The sequence below is a fragment of the Helianthus annuus genome, chromosome 10, assembly GCF_002127325.2.
Source record: "Helianthus annuus cultivar XRQ/B chromosome 10, HanXRQr2.0-SUNRISE, whole genome shotgun sequence".
Lineage (NCBI taxonomy): Eukaryota > Viridiplantae > Streptophyta > Magnoliopsida > Asterales > Asteraceae > Helianthus > Helianthus annuus.
This window is the reverse complement of record NC_035442.2, coordinates 87,520,499-87,530,282: the sequence shown is the minus strand read 5'-3', so window position 1 is coordinate 87,530,282 and position 9,784 is coordinate 87,520,499. Positions and strand designations below refer to the sequence as shown.

The 9,784-nt window shown below is 33.1% G+C and overlaps 1 long non-coding RNA gene across 1 annotated transcript; it reads left to right on the top strand.

Annotated features, from left to right (window-relative positions):
* Positions 1 to 8,459: 8,459 nt before the first annotated feature.
* LOC110881446 lies at positions 8,460 to 9,573 on the top strand. Its single transcript, XR_002559732.2, has 4 exons — positions 8,460 to 8,601; positions 8,694 to 8,808; positions 8,887 to 8,925; positions 9,479 to 9,573. It is a non-coding gene; the product is annotated as an uncharacterized LOC110881446 (long non-coding RNA).
* The last annotated feature ends 211 nt before the right edge of the window (positions 9,574 to 9,784 follow it).

Sequence of the window (9,784 nt, the reverse complement as noted above, 5' to 3'; positions counted from 1 at the left end):
GTCCTATATATATCTTTTTGTAACACTTTTAATTCCCAACACTCAGGAAGGCATACGGTACTATTTAGTAACTTTTCTGCACAAGACTAGTATGCTAACAAGCACATGTAAGTATGACACAGCAATCAGAAAGCAGTTAAGTAATTCAGCACAGACATCAAGCACTTTAATTAACATTAATCAATCGTACAGATACATGAAATTTTGAGGGCTGTCACATGAATAGACATTGAAACATGCTTAATAATTTGTCATTCTCTATTTATCCATCTATAGAGAGATGCCATTCCCACTGCCAACCTTTATTATTAAAAATTCTTCAATAAATGATGGAACCATTTCTTATATCATCCCCAATTCTTACTATGTTCAAGCTCCTCAATGACATGTATAGGGGCCATTAATAAGGAGAAATGGTAGATAGTTATGCTTCCAAGTACCGCTTTAATAAGCTCCTCTATGACATGTATAGGTTTTGTTATTTCTTGACACATACACTCCTAACCTATCGACTATCTATATATACTAACATAAATCTCGCTAAAGAAATCTTCGATTCCTACTCAAAAATTTTTAATTATATTCTGACTCTTAACTCTAACAAACAATTAGATATAAATAAAACCAAACATTTGACTGGAACTCAAATACTAACTAATTTAAAAACTCTTTTAATTTCACCCCTTGGACTTCTCATTCGTCCGAACTAAATCATATTTCTTACATAAAATCAAGGTTAACTCCTTCATTCTCTCCCTTAATCTTGATTTGAAGTTGCTTCTTGCTCTTTGATGTGCTTTAGGTGAGTATGATAATTAGTGACTTTTGAACACAATAAGTCTTGAATTTATAAAATGATATGATACGTGCACTCACTACGATACAAAAAGGACAAATCCACCCATCGTATATGTAATATCGGTTAGATAAGATACCGAATCGCGTCCAAGGATACAAAGGCTCTCAATACCAAAAATTGGTCATTGTGTAGTTAAATCCAAGAAGGTGAGTTTGAAATGATTTTGAAAACAATAACACAGTAAAACAAGTAAATGTAAATGATAATCAATCACAAGAAAGAATCACTTAGGTTCGATTCCCCATTAACTACATCGTCGATTACAAATTATGGATTCGCAAAAGTGTTGGGATTCAGTGGTGTCTATTTTACTTTTTATCAAAACGGGTTTGATATATTTTATTAATTAAATATGTAATTAATAAAAACGCAAGAGAAAAGATATAAGAATCAACACCAAAAACGAACCCCACAGGATCATGGTTACAAACATGCAAATACGATAAACAATATTAATTAATCTACTGATGAAATGAATATACCTTGGTGGTTAATAATTTAACCATGTGAGACAACTAGAGCATGTGATGAGAAAAGAAAAAGTAAGAGTCGTCCAAAAAGAGGTAGTTATGAAATGGCCAGATGTGTCAACGAAACCATTGCACTTTAGAAGGATATGATAGGCATCAAGTGTGGTGCTGTGGCTCCAAACACTAATGGTTCACTTTACGTTCCAAGTGTAGATTGTGAAAGGATTTAATATTTACCAAATAGGGTCGTAAGAGTCAATATTAGTATATATTTAGTCGTGACATTTTGATGAACCCTTTCATCTCTCAGGACACTTAATTTTAAATAAACTATTAAAACTAAGTTGTCACAACTTGTATAACCATTTAAAAGTTAATAGTTTTAAAACTATTAACTTATGAGTTTTGGAAAGTTAAAACTTGTTAAGATCTAAAAAACTCTAATAGTTTTTATTTTTTTTAAAAGAAACTATTTGTTTTATAACAAATATTTACAAATTGTATAAATCGATTTAGAACTTGTTATAATTGATTGTGAACATTTTAAAACACCTTTTAAAAGTTTGGTATTAGGTAGGGTTGTAAACGAATCGAAGGCCTTGTTCGTGTTCGTTTGTTAAGGAAATAAACGTGTTCACGAACGGTTCATGAACACTTACCGAACAAGATTTTATGTTCGTGTTCGTTCATTAAGGAAATGAGTGCGTTCGTGAACTGTTCACGAACACAAGTAAATTTGGCGAATGTGACGAAGGATAAAGGTGGATGGCCTAGAGAGTAGCACTAGAACTTGAATTCCTTATTGTGGAACGGTTGTCGATCGTATTCGTCGATGTAAATAATAAGAAATAAAACGGAAATGGTGCATAAACAAGGTTAAATATGGTTTTTTTAGTTTAATTTTTAGGGTAATAAAATAAATATAAGTTTAATTATATAAAAAATATAGATAAAATATATGAAAGTACAAAAATCTTTCATTAAAAGACAAACATGCGAACATAAACAAACGCAAATGAACGAATGTTCACGAACACCTTACCGAACGTTCACGAACACAATTGAACGAATGAGACCTTTGTTCATGTTCGTTCATTTAACTAATCGAACGAAATTTCTTATTCGTGTTCGTTCGTTTATTAAACGAACGAACATAAAAGAACTTCCCGCCGAACGGTTCACGAACTGTTCGCTGAACGTTCGGTTTGTTTACAGCCCTAGTATTAGGTTGGTATCTTATATAACAATTTATAAAACAAAAGCAATCATAATAACAAAACTATTTATGTAAATCTTTAGGCAATTTCGTTTGTTCTTGCGAGAGCAAAATAGCAAGACCAAACTAGGTCATCGGGTAACAAACATAAAACAACCCTAGGGATGGACCTAGTACTTCTAGCACCTCCATGATTCCTGTAATATCTTTAGTTTGTTTTCGGGTCTTTGGGTCTTCAATATGGTAATATTAAAAAATATTAAAATTGAAACCCTAATCTGTTACAAGTTTGAGCCATAAAGTAGGCCAAAAACCATAAAACAAAACCAAAATAAGAACAAAAAAAAAAAAATACAAGTACAAGGTCGACCAGATTTATATACTCAACTCAATCATATTAAATTGGGCAATCTTTTTGTCAAATAATAACAAAAAAAACTTTTAACCAAATAATTTGTTGCCTAAGAAATATTTAGATCTGAAACCTACGTAGCACGGATACGGGTACGGGGACGATACGGGTACGTGGAATGGCAAAACTCAAAAATACAAGATACTAAATAATATTAAAAAATTAAAGTATATTAAACAAAGTCCCAAAAATTAAAATATATTAAACAAAGTCCCAAAAATAAAAATATATTAAACAAAGTCCAAAAATATATTAAACTCCAAAAACACTACATCAACCGTAGGTAATTAATTATCAATAATCAAAGTGTTTTCAAATTCCGGTTCATCTGGCGAAAGATCGGCAACATCCAAAAACCCAACATCTTCGATGAATGATGAATACTTGAATAGAGATGATGATCAGACTTGTTGTACGTGAATGTTTAGAATAGCATATATATTTATAAAAGGCCGACGTAGCATATATAATTATAAAAGGCCGACTTACGTATTTGGAAGTTAAAAGGGTTAAAACCCTAAATAATTTAGAAAACGCCCCTGATACTCTGTTTTGGAATTACGCAATATCGGGTACGGTTTTGTAGAAGTCCCCAATATCCGGGTACGTTTAAGAAACGTCCGCGGGCTGTCCCCTATGCGTTTCCGTCCCCGAGCAGTCCCCAGGACGGGTACTCGATGCAATATGCCATCCCCGTGCTTCATAGTCTGAAACTTTAAACAAGTTAAAGTTTGAAATCTATAACCAGTTAAAGGACCGGTTCTAATTTGCATGTTGTAAGCGTGACTCTGATACCACGGTTGGAGTGGTGTCAATTTTACTTTTTTAATCAAAACGGGTTTGATATATTTTATAGACTAAATATATAATTAATAAAAACGCAGCGGAATAAATATAATAATCAACACCAAGAACGAACTGAACAGGATCATGGTTACGAAAATGCAAACACGGTACACAATATTAATTAACCTACTGATGAGATAAATATATATGTGTGGTTAATTAATAACCGTGTGAGACAGCAAGGTACAACGAACGTGTGCTAAACACGAACATGAACTAGCGAGATGGTGGTGGCCGGTTGCACCGAGTCTGCGGTGGAAACGGCAACGGTTTTGGCTAGCAAAAGGAGGCCAATAGTGGGCGTCAAATTTGGTTTGACGGCTGAACCTTATTTTGTTGAAGCACAAAAGATAAAATAAAAGGAACTCCCACTATTTGTTTTTGACGGTTGTGGTTTTTTTGTGTGTTTTTATGATTAGAGTTAATAATAAAATATATTAGGTTAATAATAACCCTATTAATCACCTTTAGTTATCTCTTGGATCTACAAAGCCCAACATCACTAGTGCAAGCCTAAACGCGATACGAAACCCAAAAAAAGTACAAAAACAATATGATACATGCACTCACTACGATACAAAAAGGACAAGTCCACCCATCGTATACGTAATATCGCTTAGATAAGATACCGAATCTCGTCCAAGGATTCAAAGGCTCTTAATACCAAAAATCAGTCATTGCGTACTTAAATCCAACAAGGTGAGTTTGAAATGATTTTGAAAACAATAACGTAGGAAAACACGTAAATTTAAAATTTATACAAATATAAAATTTATATTTGCAAAAATTTATAATCCATATAAAAGACGCGTCGAAAACATTTTTAAAATGCTACAACATATAAAACGTTTTTAATTTGTAGATATAAAAAGAATTCTTCAGATGTAACAAGTAGAAAGAATAAAATCTATCTATTATACTAAAGCAAAATAAATGTTGACTTTTTGACTTTGATGTGGCTATTCTCTTTGGCTAGAGAATTGGAATTTGGGCGGCATTTTGCTTTTTACTCCTATATTCCTTCACATGCTTTCTCCAAAAGTCTTCCTCTCTCTTCAATCAATTCAACCTAAAATTACTGAGATCCTTTCCTTCTTCATTTGAATTTCAACTAAAGAACCCTAACTTATCTCTGCTCTGCAGTCTTCTACATTTTCGACTTCGTGTATGGCGATTTCATCTACCTATTTCATCTTCTCAGCCATTCCATTGCGAAACCCTAATTTCAGTTTCATCTCTAACTCTTGATTATGTTCCGACGAAACCCTAACCATAGGCACCATCACACTGCTGACAAAGAACTTGAACACTACGACTTTCATGGGTGGTGATTTCCAGATTTAGGATGACGGTTCATTTTTTGGCTTTTGCCAATCGTCTCTCGAATGACAGTTCTGTTGGCAAGAGAGAATGAAGGTTTTTGGGTTTCTATTGAACTTGAGGTAATAGTTACAGTACTTTTTTTTCTAAATTATTTCACTAGGGTTTCAGATGTTTTGCTTATTCGATTGTAGAAGAATGTGTATTTGTAGTTTTTATTATTTCCCTTTTTGTCTAGGGTTGTTTGTTTTCGATGATGCAATCAATTTTGGATTTATAAGTTGTTCACACCATTGCAAGGTAATTCTCAGTTCCTCGATTGAATGTATATTTGTTTTACTATACATCTTATCATGGATTATTATCTATGTTGCAATTTGCATAGGAAACACAGACTTTAAAATGTATATTGTTATCACTAATCTTATTTTTAATTAAAACAGTACGCATTTACTTTCTAAATGAATGTCATACTGATCTTTTAAATGGGTTAAATGACAATCTGTTTACAATTCCTTACCCTATTTATAACGTATTTGACTTATTTATCTAAGCCGGGGCGTCCGGGTTAGAGTTGATGTCACGAATAAAAAATGTAAATCATATTTGGGTTCGGGTTCAGGTTCGGGTTTAGGTTTGTCGGTTTAACACACTAACAGATCACCAATGATATATGTCAATGATATATGTCGAATATTAATGTTTAAAAGAATTTTTTTATGATTGTTTGATTGCTACTTGCTTCCAGAAGTGACGTTTTTTTGGTGATTGTTTGATTGCTACTTGCTTCCCTAAGTTAGTTTTGATATTTTTTTATGAATAGTATGTTAGCTGGTATATATACTTATGAATAGTATGTTACAGGTCAAGAATTTTCATCGGATTGATTTGTTGTTAAAAGCTCAAGGGGTAGAACAAGCAGAGCAATATTTCAACAGCCTTCCAGATGATGTCAATAAGCTCTAAGTTTACAGTGCTCTTTTGAATTGTTATGCAGCCACAAAATCAGTAGAAAAAGCCGAAGCTACTGCAGAGAAAATGAAGCAATCGCCTCCTTCAACTAGACCATGGATTCTCATCTTCATATTCAAGGTATTCGATTTATAGTTCCGATTGGGATTGTGACGGTGACTCGGTTTATACTTTATATTATGACAGTGATGAGTTTCGTTGTGTTGGGTTTAGTGTGAAATCATGGGGAACTTGCTCTGTTTGGTTCAAGTAGATCAATCTACTGATGCTATAAAGGAAAATTTTGGGAAGTTTGATGATGTTCTTGAGCCGGGCTGCATTGCGTGCCGTGGATATTTGAAAGTCGGCTTGCTAGACATCTTACTCTTAGGTTTCAGCAGTTGGATGTCAAGTGTGAGACCAAAACAAAGGCTTTTCTTTCTCTTTGAATGTTATGTTTGCCCCTTAATTATGTTCATGATATAATCTGTTTATCCATGTGAATTTATGTTGGCTGAACAGATATACTTGAGTGTCGAGCGGAAGCGATTGCTGAACAAGTATAAAATTGAGATCTCTGTTGAGGAGTAACTTCTACATCATTGCCTATACCGGTAAATCATCATGTTCTGGTCCCAAATATTGGCTTTATTTTAACATTAGTTTAGCTTTGAAATTGGTTTATTTTTAAAAACGGGTTGAGGGTTTAGGGTAATCGACCTACTGGTAAAGATCTCTTGGGCAATATGCATATGGTCTTAGTTGTCGTTATCTAATTAGTTGGCGTTATGTAATTATTTATTAATTTTTTCCAATACGAATATGTTTTTTTCCTTTACGCAGTTGGGGTTTTTGTAGATTGGTACCAGGTCCCTCATTCGCCATGCTCGTGATGGTTACAATGTTTGCATCTTTACATATGGTCCAACTGAATTTAATAAAAACGCATACAATGGTAAGAAATTTTCTCATTTCCGTTAATTAATCAATGTGTTACTCAGGCTATAAAAAATACATAGATTTTGTCACGGTCTCTCGGAATAGAGGAAAGATACCAGTGAATATGACACATTGACATGTATGTTCAAATGGTTGAGATTTATAACAAATAAGTTTGAGATATACATGCTCCGTGAGGGCTTAAACAAAAAAAAAAAACATTTTTTTTATCTTTGCACTAGATTTTGTGAGTTGATAGTGGTGGCTTGGTGGCGGTTCAACTCATTATCTTAGAAACACATCGATTTAGGTTATGTCTTTTATTTAACGGGTCAAACAAGCTAAGCTAGGTTAAATGGGTCAAATGCTTTGAAAATAATCTGAATGATATTCAAAAGATTCATAAAAATGGAACAACAGGCATGTGTTTCTAAGATAAATCAAATAGGTTAATTGCTTTGAAAATAATCAGCTAGGTACATGGTTTTTATTTTTATTTTTATATTTTCATTACTAACTATTTACTATTTTCTTTATTAAATTTGTGTAAGGAAATCATTCTTTAAGCAATAATGTCGAGACTCTATATTTTTGCTTACAAACTCTGATAAGGAAGGTAATTTTATTCATTCTTGTGAAAGTATTCTTTTTATATTACTTCCAACTTTCATGGAAAATATTTATTTATATTGATTCGAATGTGGTGCATTTTATTTGTGTTACAATCAAATTTTGAAGAGTTGCATTTTCAAGCATTCCGTTAATTAACGTGATTCACTAAACGTGAGTATTCTACACTCTATATATGGGAGGAGTTTGTTTAATAGTTGGTGTTTTAACTTTTCATTGCAGATTGTATTGAAGACATTTCACAAATCATAAAGTCCTACCTTAAGTTAGAACCCCAGGTATTGCTACAATCTCTTACACTATGTGCTCAGCTGATCAAGCTCTCTTCCAATGTGTAATATAACTATTCTCCTGCTCTAACCCATTTGCATCAGGACCATACAGTGGCATCTAAAAGAATCTTGATATAAAGGGACATTGATTCGCGAGTGATAGTGGTTATATATGTGTATGTAGCACTTTTTAAACGGAGGGACTCAGACTAAAAAGAGTTACGATCTAAGCTTAAGGGGTGTTGTGAAATGCAGGTAATTCATCACTCATTCTTGGTTTTATTAAAGTTTAAATTCATTTATGAGTTGAAATAAAAATTATTGTTAGATGTCTAATACATACGTCATCTATCATATGTCTATTAAAAAGTTAAAATGTAATTTCTAAAATTAAAAATCTAATAATATCATCTGAGGAACCATGGGTGTTTAATCCTAAAGTTTTTTTTTTCCAATAGTGATTGCAATGATGCTTCTTTTAATGTAGCTATGAAGCAACATGGGGAAAAGTCACTTCTTCCCATTTATATGAAGAATTCTATGATTTATGGATCGTTAGTGTCATCTTCATCTCTTAGGTCAAGTACTGTTCAGAGAATAACAAGCGGCTTATTCACTTTTCCACTTGTGAAGTATATGGGAAAACCATCGGTAGCTTTCTTCCCCAAGATAGCCCTCTACGACAGGTAAGGATACAAATATATTTAACTTTTAGTAGCTTTTTTCCATAAAACAGTTGAGTACTTGCTAAGTCTTTTTTGTTATTAACTACTTACAGGATCCTGCTTACTATATTCTCAAAGAAGACACATCCCCTTGCATTTTTGGCTCAATCGAGAAACAACGATGGTCTTATGCATGTGCAAAACAGTTAATTGAGAGGTTCATCTATGGTGAGCATACTCTCTTTCAGCTCATTTAGTTATAACATCCCCTGTTGCATCCTCTCATTACTTTCATTTTCATTGCAGCCGAGGGTGCTGAGAATGGTTTTGAGAATGCTTTTATCGGTAATTTTAATATCATGCAGTACTTATATATATGCATATATAAAATGTAAAACATATTATATATAATATTAATATCAATATCGAAAGTCAAAACTCAAAAGTTCCAATATTTGAAACATGCTCTAATCGTAAGCCATGAAATCTTTCTCCGAGTCCACGTCAAAAGGCATCCGCAATGACAGTCAATAATGGTCAAATATCGTTCAATATCGCCGATAAATCAATAATATCAGAACCGATATTTGACACCAATATTTTGTGAAGGGCCAATAATCGATATCCCACCAATATTAACTGCATAGATCTTCAGTTTCATTTTGTAGGCTGTTAGTAAACTGTTACAAGTACATTTATGTTTTCCCAGTTAAAAACCTAGAAGTTAAAATATTGGAGGTTGATGCGTGAACAATTGGTGTGTAACTTTAATAGGATTGATTTTGATTGAGTTGTGTGAATTTGATTTCTGGCTTTATAACAGGTGGTTGGGGGATTGATGTTTAATATTGTGATGGGTTATGATAGAAAAAAGTGTTAAAAGGATGTTTTGTTGCAGGTTTATATATGCATTTATGGGATTGGGCGTTGTTCTGTGTTGCATCTCTTGCTCATATTGCAGCTGAAGATATCCATGGATGTTGCCTTTGTTTCGTATCCTTTTTATTCCTTTCGTTTATCTCGATTATGTTTGTAAAGATTTGCAATGGTCTGTGTGATGTCCGTACATAGTCAACGAGGGTGATGATTTCTGTATGTTCACCATAGGTAGTCTATTTTCCATATATCTGATTTTCAGTAAAATTGGTATCAATGTATGTGAATAGTACTCATAATATAGGCAAAATTAACTGATGGTCAATAG